Raw genomic sequence first — 15,567 nt, 5'->3', positions numbered from 1 at the left:
GTTTTATTCTCTGTTACAGGGTCACTTGACATACAGAAATTCTTACCACATGTTTTACCGTTTTTTTTGTTTTGTTTTGGTTCTCTGCATTACTGTGTTCTAAAGTGCACTTGTCTACCCACTTTGGGGCATTTGCTATTGCTTCTCTGCTTCATTTCATCTTTAGCATGTTGCTGACAGATGGAAAGACTGATTTTTTTAGTTCATTGTGTTTACACTCTCTTGTTGGACTTGCATTTAAGTGGTTAACAAAGCAGTGAAGGCTGTCTTCTTTCCTTCTGCAGGTAAAGTTGGAAGTAGCACAGCAGCCAGAACCAACACCACTGGGGAGTAAAGCCATTGTTTGGTTCTCAGAGCAGGATGAAGTATCTCCTTTATTAATAGAAAAGTATTGTGTCCTTTCTTGCAGGTGTTTCAAAACCAGGATATCATGGTTCTGATGGCATGTCCATAGGAAGAGCATGGTGTATGGTTTTATAATCCCTAATTCTAGAGCCCAGATCTTCCTGCTAGAGGGCAGGAGCCAGAGACCAGCTGCAGTTTGCCCCCTCCTTTGTACTTTTATAAATATAGGTTCTATTGGGCATCTTCTCTACAGAAGAGCCTGGTTTCATTGCAGTTGAAGACTTGCTTTGGATGGTATCCTTTCTCCTTAATCAATTTCTTCAGCTCTTCTAGAAATGTGGCAATAGCTTCTTCATTGGAAGATGCAGCATCTACAGTAATTTTTATATTTTGAGTCTAAACCTATTTCTGATTAAGTGTAACCATCCCTTTTACAGTAGTAAATGGCTTGGTGTCACTCATATAAGGGGATGGATCCTTTGCAGAAGTCTTTATAGGCTCAGCACTTTCTGGCACAACACATTACCTTCATTTGTAACGTTTTCTATTCATGTCTTCTACCCACAGATTTCATCTTTTCCAGCTTAACTGAGTACATATTTCACACTGTGATTTTAACTTTTGCAGTTTGAAGTGGGACAGCAAAACTAGCACAAAGTTCTCTATTCTTTTTTACAATTTTATGGATACAAGATTTGTTCTTAACCATAGTTCTTAGCAATCTCTGCATAAAATTGTTTTTGTTTTTGTTTTTTTTCTTATTGAGTTGAAAACTTACTTAAAGGAAGTACTTTGTAGCTTTACTTTGGCATATCCTAATTGCCAGCGTTACTACTCCTGTGCTTTGGGCCATTTTTTAGTAGAATAAGAGTGACTTGAACACAAGCACTGCAGTACCATGACAGTTGATCTGATAATCAAATGGTTACTAAGTGACTGGCAGGCAGGTAGCATATACAGTGTGGATATGCTGGAAAAAGCGGTGACTTATCCTTTATGAAGGACAGCTTGGGATTTCATGGCTCTATTCAGAATGGCATGCAATTTAAAACTTATGAATTGTTATTTTTGGAATTTTCCATTTAATATTTTCTGATCATGGTTGACCGTGGCTAACGAACTATGGAAAAGAAACTGTGGATAAGGAGGAACTACTGTATTCTTTCAATCCATGAGCACAGAATATCTTTCCTTCTATTTGTGTCCTCAGTTTCTTTCTTCAGTGTCTTATAGTCTTCAATATACAGATCTTTCACTTCCTTGGTTAAATTTATTCTTAGATATTTTATTCTTTTTGATCCTATTGTAAATGGGATTGTTTTCTTAATTTATTTTTCAGATAGTTCAGTGTATAGAAGCAACTGATTTTTATATATTAGTTTTGTATACTGCAACTTTACAGAAATTGTTTATTCTTGGTTGGAGGTCCTTATTTTACATTGCTTTGAATATTTCATGCCACTCCCTTCTGGCCTGCAAAGTTTCTTTTGAAAAATCAGCTGACAGTCTATGGGAGCTCCCTTAAAGGTAACTAACTGTTTTTCTCTTGCTGCTTTTAAGATTCTCTCTTTGTCTTGAACTTTTTGCATTTTTATTCTTTATTTAGTTACTGTGGTATCATATTGATTTGTTTTGGGATATTATACTATCCTTGCATCTTGGAATAAATCCCACTTGATCATGCTGTATGATCCTTTTAACATATTGTTGAATTTGGTTTGCTAATATTTTGTTGAGGTTTTTGCATCTGTGTTCATCTGGAATATTTGCTAATAAATTTCTTCTCTTGTGGTATCCTTGTCTGGTTTTGTTTTTTATTTTATTTTAAATTTATTTTTATTGTTGAAAGTATTACAAATGTCCCTCCTTGTTTTCCCCCATGCCCCCTCTTCACTTTCCCCCTTCCGCCTTTCACTGCACTATTGTCTGCATCCATTGATTATGCATATGTATTCATATAAATTCTTTGGTTTATCTCTTCCCATCTCCCACCTCCCCTTCCCTCTGAGATTCATCATTCTGTTCCCTACTTCCATGTCTCTGGATCTATTGTTTATCAGTTAATTTTGTTCATTAGATTCCAATATAAGTGAGATCTTGTGATACTTGTCTTTCTCTGACTGGCTTATTTTGCTTAACATAATACTCTCCAGGTCCCTCCATGCTGTTTCAAAAGATAAGAGATCTTTGTTACAGCTGCATAGTATTCCATTGTGTAAATATACCACAGCTTTTTTTTTGGTAATCCTCACCCAAGGACATTTTTGCATTTATCTTCAGATAGAGCAGGAGGGAGAGCTGGGGGAGAGAGAGAGATATCAACATGAGAGAGACACATCAAGTGGTTGCCACCCACACGACCCCAACTGAGGCGGGGACAAATTGCAACCGAGGTACTTGCCCTTAGCGGGAACCGAATCTGGGACTCTCTGGTCCACCTGCCTATGCTCTAACTGCTGAGCCAAACCGGCCCCGGCTGTACCACAGCTTTTTTAACCACTCATCTACCAATAGATATTTGGGCTGTTTCCAGATCTTAGCTATTGTAAATAGCACTGCTATTAACATAGGGGTGCATATGTTCTTTCTGATTGGTCTTTCAGGCATCTTAGTATATATTCTTAGAAGTAGGATCACTGGGTCAAATGGCAGTTCCATTTTTAATTTTTTGAGAAAACTTCATGCTGTTTTCCATAGTGTCTACACCAGTAGCAGTGTGCCAGAGTACCCTTTTCTCCAAATCCTTGCCAGCACTTTTCATTTATTAATCTGTTGATGATAGCCATTGTGTGAGATGATGCCTCATAGTCATTTTAATTTGCATCTCTGATGATTAATGACATTGAGCATTTTTTTCATATGTCTCTTGGCCATTTTCCTTGTCTGGTTTTAGTGTCAGGGTAATGCTAGTTTTGTAAAGTATGTTTGGAAGTTTTTTCTCCTCTTCTAGCTTTAGTAAATTTTGATAAGAATTGGTATTAATTCTTCTTTATATGTTTGATAGAATTCACTGGTAGAGTCATGTGGTCCTGGACTCTATTGGGTTATTGTAACTTTTTAATTTTAGGATTTCTATTTGATTCTTTTATATATAATTTCTCTCTCTATCGATAGTCTCTATTTGATGAATCATCATTATTCTTTTCTTTAATCCTTATAACTTGGTTTTCTTTAATTCTTTAAACAGGTATAACTTTTTTGAAATCTGTATCTGTTAAATTCACTATCTGAATCCTTTCAGATATGGATTCTATTGATTGTTTAGTTTAGTGTTTTTGTTTGTTTGTTTGTTTACCCCTATGTGTAGGTTACATTTTGGTGTCCTTTTATACCTCATACATTTTTGTTAGAAAATTTGGCATTTAAAAAATACGCATTGTTGCAATTCTGGATTCTGATCTCCCTTCTCACCACTGGGTGGTGCTGTTGGTGGTTGTTTTTGTTTGTTCATTTTAGTAACTTGCCCAGACTAATTTAGCAGAGTGTATTTCCACTGGAGTGTGCAACATTTGTCATCAGATCAGCCTTTTATTTTTGTTTATAAATGTTTTCAATTTTGCTTGGCTTGGCTCCTATGGGTTGTTCTCGCATCTGCATAGCTTTATGGTCAGCCATTGGTCAGACAGAGGTTATGCTTAAACACCCTATGCTGATTAAATGTTCTGCCTTGGATCTGTGTGACACTTCAGAAATGCTTTAAAAATTTAGATAATTTAGAAATCTGCCCCCTCCCCCCCTCCCCCCCCCCACACACCTTTTTTTATTGTTGTTAACTTTGTTTCTGATCTTGGAAGACACTGGCTTTTTCAACATTAGGCATGCTGTTAACTTGTAAGTTTTTTATAGATGTCCTATATCAAATTGAAGACATTTTCTTCTGTTTCTAGCTTGCTGGAAGTTTTAACATGAGCAAATGTTGAATTTTGTCATTTTCTTTTCGTCTTTTGTGACACTTATACAGTTTTTCTTCTGTTTTTCTACCATTGAGAGAGATTAATTAATTTTCATATGTTAAACCAACCTCAGGATTCTGGGATTAATATCACTTAATCATGATGTAGTATTTTCTATCTATTGGTAGATTTGATTTACTAATATTTTCATAAAGAATTCTGCACCTATGTTACTGAGGTATATTGCTTTATTCTTGTTTTCTTGTAATGTCCTTATAAGATTTTGGAATAGGAATTAGAGTGGTCTTTTGCTCTAGTCTTCGAAAGACTTGGTGTACAGTTATTATTATTTTTTTATATGTTCATAGAATTCATCAGTGAAGCCACCTAAAAACCATGGCTTTTCTCTTATTGAAAGCTCTTTAATTACAGATTCAGTTTCTTTGTGAGTTGTCCATATTCTTAAACTTTTTCTTGCCTCAGATTCATATGTTGGGTTGTTCACGTGTTTTGTGTATTTCATATAAGTTGTCCGATTTATTGGTATAAGTTGAGTATAATATTCTCTATAGCCTTTCAGTGGTTGAAGGATCTATGGTGATGCCCTCCCCCCTTTTTATTCCTGGTATTGGTCATTAGTATTTTCTTTCTTTTTTTTTTGATCATTTCTTGCTAAGGTACATTTAATTTTTAAAATTACTGCAAGGAACCAACTTTGGCTTTGTTAATATTTTATATATTTTGTTTTCAGCTGTATTGATTTCTACTTTTCCTTCCTTCTCCTTAATTTGGGTTTAATTTATAACTTTTAAAAATAGAAACTTAGATCACTGATTTTTAAACCTTTCCAAAAGTTTTCAGATAAGTGCATTGAGAGCAATAAATTTCCCTTTTATGACTGCTCTATTTCTATTTCACCATTGTTGTATCTTCTATATTCAGTTTTATTCACTTTACATATTTTGATATCCTTTGTTTAGAATTGTGTTTAATTTCCATATATTGGGTATTTTTTAGTTAACTTTTTGTTATTGACTTCTAGTTTCATTTTTGGGGGAACAGAGAATATACTCTCTGATTTCAGTATTTGATATTTATGTAGGCTTGTTATACACTTTTTTTTTGTAATGTTCTGAAAACACTTGAATAGAATGCATTCAGCAGTTGGATGCAGTTTCTATAAATATTAATCAGGTTCAGTAGGTTAAATAGTGTTGCTCAAAACTTTTATATCCGTACTATTTTTGTCTTCTTAATGTATCAGACAGAATATTGTTTACATCTACAGCTATGATTGTCAATATCTCCTTTTAGGTTTTTTTTTTTTTTTTTCCATGAATTTTTATTTTTTTGTTACAGATATTTTACCTTTTTACCCCATTGGCACCCCCCACCCCACCCCACCTCCGCCCCGTCGCCAGCTTAGTTGTCCATGTCCATTGGTGATGCAAAGATGCATATAAGTTCTGTGGTTTATCTCTTCCCCCCCCCCCCACCCCCATTCCCTCTTCTGAGGGATGTCAGTCTGTGCCCTACTTCCATGTGTCTGGGTCTACTGTATTCCTCAGACTGTTATGTTCATTATATTCCGTATATAAGTGAGATCATGTGGTATTTGTCTTTTTCTGCTGGCTTCTTTCACTTAGGATAATACTTTCCAGGTCCCTCCATGTCATCTCAAAGGATAAGAGATCTTTCTTTCTTAACGCTGCATAGTACTCCATTGTGTATATGTACCACAGCTTTTTTATCCATTCGTCTACTGGTGGACATTTGGGCTGTTTCCAGATCTTAGCTATTGTAAATAGTGCTGCTATGAACATGGGGATACATATATTCTTCCTGATTGGTGTTTCAGGCTTCTTAGGGTATATTCCCAGCAGTGGGATCACTGGGTCAAGTGGAAGTTCAATTGTTAATTTTTTGAGGTAGCACCATATTGTTTTCCATAGCGGCTGCACCAGTCTGCATTCCCACCAGCAGTGTATTAGAGTCCCCTTTTCTCCACACCCTCGCCAACACTTGTTGTTTGATGATTTGTTGATGGCGGACATTCTGACAGGTGTGAGGTGATACCTCATTGTTGTTTTAATTTGCATCTCTCTGATGATTAGTGATGTTGAGCATTTCTTCATATGTCTTTGGCCATTTGTATGTCCTGTTTGGAGAGGTGTCTACTCAGTTCCTCTGCCCATTTTTTAATTGGGTTCTTTGTCTTCCTTTTGTGGAGTTGTATGAGCACTCTATATATATTGGAAATTAACCGCTTATCTCACACATCATTGGCAATGCTGTTCTCCCATACAGTGGGTTGCCTTTCCATTTTGATGATTGTTTCTTTTGCTGTGCAGAAGCTTTTTAGTTTGATGTAGTCCCATGTGTTCATTTTCTCCTTTATTTCTGTTGCCTTAGGTGATGTATCAGTGAAAATTCTGCTCCGTATGATGTCCGAAATTTTGTTGCCTACATTTTCTTCTAGAATTTTTATGGATTCACGGGTCGCATTTAAGTCTTTTATCTATTTTGAGTTTATTTTTGTGTAGGGTGTAAGTTGATGGTCTAGTTTCATTTTTTTGCATGTAGCTGTCCATTTTTCCCAACACCATTTATTAAAGAGGCTGTCTTTACTCCACTGTATGCTCTTGCCACCTTTGTCAAATATTAATTGAGCGTATTCCCTGGGGCCATTTCTGGGTTTTCAGTTCTGTTCCACTGGTCTATATGCCTGTTCTTGTGCCAGTACCAGGCTGTTTTGGTTACAGTCGCTTTGTAGTATAACCTGATATCTGGTATTGTGATCCCACCTACTTTGTTCTTCTTTTTCAAGATTGCTGTGGCTATTCGGGGTCTTTTCTGGTTCCATATGAACTTTTGAAGTATTTGTTCTAGTTCTATGAAATATGTCGTTGGTATTTTGATGGGGATTGCATTGAATCTATAGATTGCTTTGGGTAGTATGGACATTTTAATGATGTTAATTCTTCCAATCCATGAACAGGGTGTGCTTCCACTTTTTTATATCTTCCTCTATTTCTTTTTTCAATGACCTGTAGTTTTCTGCAAATAGGTCCTTTACTTCTTTGGTTAAGTTTATTCCTAGGTATCGTAATTTTTTTGGCGCGATGGTAAATGGGATTGTTTTTACAGTTTCTCTTTCTGTGAGTTCATCATTGGTGTACAAGAATGCCGTCGATTTCTTGACGTTAATTTTGTATCCTGCTACTTTGCCAAATTCATTTATTAAGTCTAATAGATTTTTGATGGAGTCTTTAGGGTTTTCTATGTACAATATCATGTCATCTGCAAATAATGACAGTTTCACTTTCTCCTTTCCAATTTGGATCCCTTTTATTTTTTCTTCATGTCTGATTGCTCTGGCTAAGACGTCCAGTACAATGTTAAATAAGAGTGGCGAAAGTGGACATCCCTGTGTTGTTAATGGAAATGTTTTTAGTTTCTGTCCATTGAGTATGATGTTGGCTGTAGGTCTTTCATATATGGCCTTTATTATGTCGAGATATGATCCTTCTATTCCTACATTGCTGAGCGTTTTTATCAGAAATGGATGCTGGATTTTGTCGAATGCTTTTTCGGCATCTATTGATATGATCATGTGGTTTTTATTCTTCATTTTGTTTATGTGGTGTATCACGTTTATTGATTTGCGAATATTGTACCAGCCTTGCATCCCTGGAATGAATCCCACTTGGTCATGGTGAATAATTTTTTTGATGTATTTCTGGATCCGATTTGCTAATATTTTGTTCAGGATTTTGGCGTCTATGTTCATCAGGGATATTGGCCTGTAGATTTCTTTCTTCGTAGTGTCTTTTTCTGGTTTTGAAATTAGAATTATGCTGGCCTCATAGAACGTGTTTGGAAGTCTTTCTTCTTCTTGAATTTTTTGAAATAGTGGAGGAGAATGGGTGTTGGTTCTTTTTTGAATGTTCGGTAAAACTCCCACGTGAAGCGGTCTGGGCCTGGGCTTTTGTTTGCTGGGAGAGTCTTGATTACCTCTTTAATTTCCTTAGTTATTATTGGTCTGTTCAAGTTTTCTACCTCTTCCGGGAATAGTTTTGGGAGACTGTGTGTTTCTAGAAATTTGTCCATTTCTCTTAGATTGTCGAATTTGTTGCCATATAATTGTTCGTAGTAGTTGTTAACGATCTTTTGTATTTCCGTGGTGTTGGTTGTTACTTCTCCTCTTTCATTTCTGATTTTGTGTATTTGGGTTCTCTCTCTTTGTTTCTTGGTGAGTCGGGCTAAGGGTCCATCAATCTTGTTTATCTTTTCGAAAAACCAGCTCTTTGTTTCATTGATCCTTTGAATTGTTATTTTGTTCTCTATGTCATTTATTTCTGCTGTGATCTTTACTATTTCCTTCCTTCTACTTGCTCTGGGGTTTTCTTTTTGTTTGCTTTCTAATTCTTTAAGTTGTGAGGTTAGACAGTCGATTAGAATTTTTTCTTGTTTTTTGAGGTAGGCCTGTAGTGCTATGAACTTCCCTCTCAGAACTGCTTTTGCTGCATACCATAGATTTTGTGTTGTTGTGTGTTCATTTTCATTGGTTTCCAGGAAGTTTTTAATTTCTTCCTTGATCTCCTCGGTGACCCATTCATTGTTTAATAACATGCTATTTCGCCTCCATGTGTTGAAATGTCTTTGCATGTTCTTGTTGCAGTTAATTTCTAGTTTCATGCCATTGTGATCTGAGAAGATGCTTGATATGATTTCAATCTTCTTGAACTTGTAGAGATTTAATTTGTGTCCTATCGTGTGGTCTATCTTTGAGAATGTCCCATGTGCACTTGAGAAGAATGTGTATTCTGTAGTTTTGGGGTGTAATTCTCTGTAGATATCTATTAAATCCATTTGGTCTAGTGCCTCATTTAGAGTCTCTGTTTCCTTGCTATTTTTTTGCCTAGAGGATCTATCCAGTGCTGTCAATGGGGTATTGAAGTCCCCTGCTATGATTGTATTGTTGTCGATTTCTCCTTGGAAGTCCTCCAGAAGATTTTTAATATATTTTGGTGCTCCTATATTTGGTGCATATATGTTTATCAAGGTTATATCTTCCTGTAGGATAGATCCTTTCAATATTATATAGTGGCCTTCTCTGTCTCTAGTTATGGTCTTCATTTTGAAATCTATTTTATCAGATATGAGAATTGCTTTCCATTTGCTTTTTCCATCCCTTCACTTTCAACCTATGTGAGTCTTTTGTTGAGAGGTGGGTCTCTTGTAAACAACATATAGATGAGTCATGCTTTCTTATTCCAATCAGCTACTCTGTGTCTTTTTATGGGAGCATTCAATCCATTTACGTTTAAGGTGATTATTATTATTTTTTTTTTTTTTTTTTTTTTTTTTTTTTTTTTTTTTAATCCTCACCCGAGGACATTTTTTGATATTTTGTTCAGATAGAGTGAGAGGGAGAGAGAGAGAGAGAGAAACATCGATGTGAAAGCGACACATCGAGTGGTTGCCACCCACACGACCCCACCAGGGCTGGGGACAAACTGCAACCAAGGTACGTGCCCTTAGCGGGAACCGAACCCGGGTCTCTCCAGACCGCAGGCCGACGCTCTAACCGCTGAGCCAAACCGGCCAGGGCATAAGGTGATTATTGATATGTACTTATTTATTGCCATTTTTGTTTAGTGTGGTTCTATTTTTCTTCCCATTTCTACTGCTAATTACAGCAGTCCTTTTAACATTTCTTGCAGTGCTGGTTTGGTACTAATGTATTCCCTTAGCCTTTTTATGTCTGGGAAGTTCTTTATTTGATCTTCTATTTTGAATGATAGCCTTGCTGGGTAGAGTAGTCTTGGATTCAGATTCTTGTTTTTCATGATTTTGATTGCTTCATGCCATTCTCTTCTGGCCTGTAGTGTTTCTTGTGAGAAGTCAGCTGAGAGCCTTATGGGATTCCCTTTGTAGGTAACCTGTTGCTTATCTCTTGCTGCTTTTAGGATTCTCTTTGTCTTTAATTTGTGGCATTTTAATTACTATGTGTCTTGGTATGGACCTGTATGGGTTCTTCTTACTGGGGACTCTCTGTGCTTCTTGAACTTGAATGCCTTCTTCCTTCACCAAATTAGGGAAGTTTTCTGTCTCTATTTTTTTGAATATATTCTCTATCCTTTGCTCATTCTCTTCTTCTTCGGGGACTCCTATGATGCGAATATTATTACGTTTCCAGTTGTCCCATAGTTCTCTTAAGCTGTCTTCCTGTTTTTTAATAGTTTTTTCCTTTTGTTTTTCTGATTGGTTGATTTTTTCTAGCCTGTCTTCTAATTCACTGATCCGGTCCTCAGCTTCCCCTACCCTGCTTTTTAAACCTTCCAATGTGTTTTTCATTTCTGATATGTCATTTTTTATCTCTTCTTGTTGGTTTTTAATTTCCAATTGGCTTATTTTCAGTGTCTCTATGTCCTTACTCATGCTGTTCAGCTTCCTCAAGATCATGGCTCTGAATTCTAGCTCTGTTAACATGCCTAATTGCTGCACATTGATCTCATCTTCGGTGGATGTGTCTTGCTCTTTCATTTGGCTTCTGTTTCTGTGTTTCACCATTTTGGCTATCACTGTGGGCTTTGGAGCCTGTCAAGTTCTCCCTGTGGGTGTTGGTGATCTGCTGTTTGTAACTCCCTCTCCTGTGTTTAGATGAGCGAGGGAGGACCCACGTTGAACACCACTGTCAAGTCTTACTTTCCTGGTTAAAGTTGCCAGCCCAGGAAAGGTACTGTTATCCTCTAGTTTTTTGCCTGGAGGCTAGCAGTCTAGGTTACTTGAGGAGTTTTGGGTTGTCAGTTGATTGAAAAACTCCCTCTGGTGCTCAGCCAAGGGGCTTTCAGGAGTGTAGGGCAGATGCTGGTTGTTAGTGAGCCTCAATTAGCACTTCAATGGCCCACAGGGTGGGGTTGGATCTCCGAGGGAGGGGCTGCTGCCTCTCCTCAGAGCCCTGGGAAGGAGCAATGTGGCCATAGTCCTGAGTGGCTGCACTCAGCCAAAGCTCTGAGCGCCCTCCAAACCCCGAGTGTCCCGACACAGCCCCAGTCCAGTTTGCCCTCCCTCTGCCGGAGCCCAAGGTGAGTGGCTGTGGCTGTTTCAGCCTCTGTCCCGGCTCTGCGCTGTGGGGCTGCCTGGGAGTGTAACCTGAGGGCGCTGCTCCCAGCTAAGGCCACTGCTGAGCTGCCAACCGTGGGCTCCCAGCCCCGTCTCGTGCCTCGCAAGCCTACCGGGATGGAGTCAGTGTCCCTCGTTGTATGGTCCTCGCAAGCTGCTTTTCTGTTGGTTTTTCCCGTCGATTTGTCTGTGTTATAGTTGTAATTTCAGTTTGGTTCTGGGAGACGGTCTGTGTAGCTCCGTTCACTCCGCCGCCATTTTTTTCTCCTCTCCTTTTAGTTTTTATCCATTTTTGTTTAATGAATTTTAAGGTTCTGTTATTAGATACATACATATTTAGTATTGTTAAATCTTTCTGTTGGCTTGACCCTCTTTTTTCAATGCCTTTGCTTTTGATATACCTGTATCCTTATATTTTACACTATCTCTTGTAAACAAGACATTGCCAAATCTTTTTTCTTCACCCAAGTTGACAGTCTGCCTTGTAATTAGACAATTTCATCCATTTTTATTTAGTATGATTACTAATATGGTTGTGTTTAATTCCACCATGTTATTTGTTTTGTTTACTTTATTTGATCCTTGTTCCTTTGCTTTTCCAGCCCTGCTACTATTTTTTCTTTTTTTTTTATTAATTTATTTTTGTTACAGATGTGTCTCCTTTGTTCCCCATTAACACTCTTCTCCCCATCCCCCCACCCAGTCTGCTGCTTTATTGTCCATGTCAATCGGTTATGTGTACAGGCATATAAGTTCTGTAATTTATCCCTTACCTCTCCCACCACCCCGTCTTCTGAGGGTTGTCAGTCTGTACCCTACTTTCACGTCTCTGGGTCCACCCTGTTCCTTAGACTATTATGTTTATTATATTCCACAAATAAGTGAGATAATGTGATATTTGTTTTTCTCTGCTTGGCTTGTTTGGCTTAGGATAAAACTCTCCAGATCCTCACATGTCGTCTGAAAGGATAAGAGATCTTTCCTTCTTACAGTTGCATAGTACTCCATTGTGTATATGTACCACAGGTTTTTTATCCATTCGTCAACTGATGGACATTTGGGCTGTTTCCAGATCTTAGCTATTGTAAATAGTGCTGCTACAAACATGGGGGTACATATATTCTTTCTGATTGGTGTTTCAGGCTTCTTAGGGTATATTCCTAGAAGTGGGATCACTGAGTCAATTGGAAGTTCAATTTTTAATTTTTTGAGGTAACACCATACTGATTTCCATAGTGGCTGCACCAGTCTGCATTCCCACCAGCAGTGCACTAGAGTCCCCTTTTCTCTACACCCTCGCCAACACTTGTTTGATGATTTGTTGATGGTGGCCATTCTGACAGGTGTGAGGTGATACCTCATTGTTGTTTTAATTTGCATCCTTCTGATGATTAGAGATGTTGAGCATTTCTTTATTTGTCTCTTAACAATTTGTATGTCCTGTTTGGAGAGGTGTCTATTTAAGATCCTCTACCCATTTTTTAATTGGGTTCTTTGTCTTCCTTTAGTGAGTTGTATGAGCACTTTGTATATTTTGAAAATTAACCTCTTATCTGATATATCATTGGCAGTTATGCTCTCCCATACAGTGGATTTCCTTTCCATTTTGATGGTTGTTTCTTTTGCTGTGCAGAAGCTTTTTAGTTTGATGTAGTCCCATGTGTTTATTTTTTCCTTTGTTTCTGTTGCCTTAGGTGATGTAACTGAAAATTTTGCTGTGTATGATGTCCTTAGTTTTTTTGCCTACATTTTCTTCTAGGACTCTTATGGATTCACAAGTCACATATAAGTCTCTTATCCATTTTGAATTTATTTTTGTGTAGGGTGTAAGTTGATGGTCTAGTTTCATTTTTTTGCATGTAGCTGTCCAATTTTCCCAACACCATTTATTAAAGAGGCTGTCTTTAGTCCACCGTATGCTCTTGCCACCTTTGTCAAATATTAATTGAGCATATTGCCTTGGGTCCATTTCTGGGTTCTCTGTTCTGTTCCACTGGTCTATATGCCTGTTCTTGTGCCAGTACCAGGCTGTTTTGATTACAGTGGCTTTGTAGTATAACCTTATATCTGGTATTGTGATGCCACCTACTTTGTCCTTCTTTTTCAAGATTGCTTTGGCTATTCGGGATCTTTTTTGGTTCCATATGAACTTTTGAAGTATTTGTTCTAGTTCTGTGAAATATGTCGTTGGTATTTTGGTGGGGATTGTATTGAATCTATAGATTGGTTTGGGTAATATGGATATTTTAATGCTGTTAATTCTTCCTTTCATGAACAAGGTATGTGCTTCCACTTTTTTATATCTTCCTTTATTTTTTTTTTTTTTCTATGTCCTGTTGTTTTCTGCAAGTAGGTCCTTTACTTCTTTGGTTAAGTTTATTCCTAGGTATCTTAATTGTTTTTGCCGTGATGGTAAATGGGATTGTTTTTTTAGTTTCTTTTTCTGTGAGTTCATCATTGGTGTATAAGAATGCCATTGATTTCTTGACATTAATTTTGTATCCTCCTACTTTGCCAAATTCATTTATTAAGTCTACTAGATTTTTGATGGAGTCTTTAGGGTTTTCTGTGTATAATATCATGTCATTTGCGGATAATGACAGTTTCACTTCCTCCTTTCCAATTTGGATCCCTTTTGTTTTTTCTTCATGTCTGATTGCTCTGGCTAAGACTTCCAGTACAATGTTAAATAAGAGTGGTGAAAGTGGACATCCCTGTCTTGTTCCTGTTCTTAAGGGAAATGTTTTTACTTTCTGCCCATTGAGTATGATGTTGGCTGTAGGTTTTTCATATATGGCTTTTATTATGTCGAGATATGATCCCTCTATTCCCACATTGCTGAGCATTTTTATCAGAAATGGATGCTGGATTTTGTCGAATGCTTTTTCAGCATCTATTGATATGCTCATGTGCTTTCTATTCTTCATTTTGTTTATGTGGTGTAACACATTTATTGATTTACGAATATTGTACCAGCCTTGCATCCCTGGCATGAATCCCACTTGGTCATGGTGGATAATTTTTTTTGATATATTGCTGGATCCGATATGCTAGTATTTTGTTCAGGATTTTGGAGTCTATGTTCATCAGGGATATTGGCCTGTAGTTTTCTTTCTTTGAAGTGTGTTTTTCTGGTTTTGGAATTAGAATTATGCTGGCCTTATAAAATAAGTTTGGAAGTCTTCCTTCATCTTGAATTTTTTGAAATAGTTTGAGGAGAATGGGCGTTAGTTCTTTTTTCAGTGTTTGGTAAAACTCCCCTGTGAAGCCATCCTGGCCTGGGCTTTTGTTTGCTGAGAGAGTCTTGATTACCTCTTTAATTTCCTTAGTTGTTATTGGTCTGTTCAGGTTTTCTATCTCTTTCCAGTCCAGTTTTGGGAGACTGTGTGTCTAGAAATTTGTCCATTTCACTTAGATTCTCGAATTTGTTGCCATATAATTGTTTATAGTAGCTGTTAACGATCTTTTGTATGTCTGTGGTGTCAGTTGTTACTTCTCCTCTTTCATTTCTGATTTTGTGTATTTGGGTTCTGTCTTTGTTTATTGGTGAGTCGGGCTAAGGGTCCATCAATCTTGTTTATCTTTTCAAAGAACCAGCCCTTTGTTTCATTGATCCTTTGAATTGTTATTTTGTTCTCTATGTCATTTATTTCTGCTGTGATCTTTACTATTTCCTTCCTTCTACTTGCTCTGGGGTTTTCTTTTTGTTTGCTTTCTAATTCTTTAAGTTGTGAGGTTAGACAGTCAATTAGAACTTTCTCTTGTTTTTTGAGGTAGGCCTGTAGTGCTATGAACTTTCTTCTCAGAACTGTTTTTGCTGCATCCCACAGATTTTGTGTTGTTGTGTCTTCATTTCCATTGATTTCCAGGAAGTTTTTAATTTCTTCCTTGATCTCCTTGGTAACCCATTCATTGTTTAATAACATGCTATTTCGCCTCCATGTGTTCAAATGCCTTTGCATTTTTTGGTTGCATTTGATTTCTAATTTCATGCCATTGTGATCTGAGAAGATGCTTGATATGATTTTAATCTTCTTGACCTTGTAGAGATTTAGTTTGTGTCCTAACATGTCTTTGAGAATGTCCATGTGCACTTGAGAAGAATGTGAATTCTGTAGTTTTCGGGTGTAATTCCCTGTAGATATCTATTAAATCCATGTGGTCTAGTGCTTCATTTAGAGTCTCTGTTTCCTTGATAATT

General features: G+C 37.2%; 1 protein-coding gene across 1 annotated transcript in view; it reads left to right on the top strand.

The window, feature by feature from the left end:
* Positions 1-15,567, top strand: part of SNAP47 (synaptosome associated protein 47) — a 66,894-nt gene that overhangs the window by 22,464 nt on the left and 28,863 nt on the right.

Source organism: Molossus molossus, unplaced genomic scaffold, assembly GCF_014108415.1.
Source record: "Molossus molossus isolate mMolMol1 unplaced genomic scaffold, mMolMol1.p scaffold_m16_p_4, whole genome shotgun sequence".
NCBI classification, from domain to species: Eukaryota; Metazoa; Chordata; class Mammalia; order Chiroptera; family Molossidae; genus Molossus; species Molossus molossus.
This window is presented reverse-complemented; position numbering and strand designations above follow the sequence as displayed.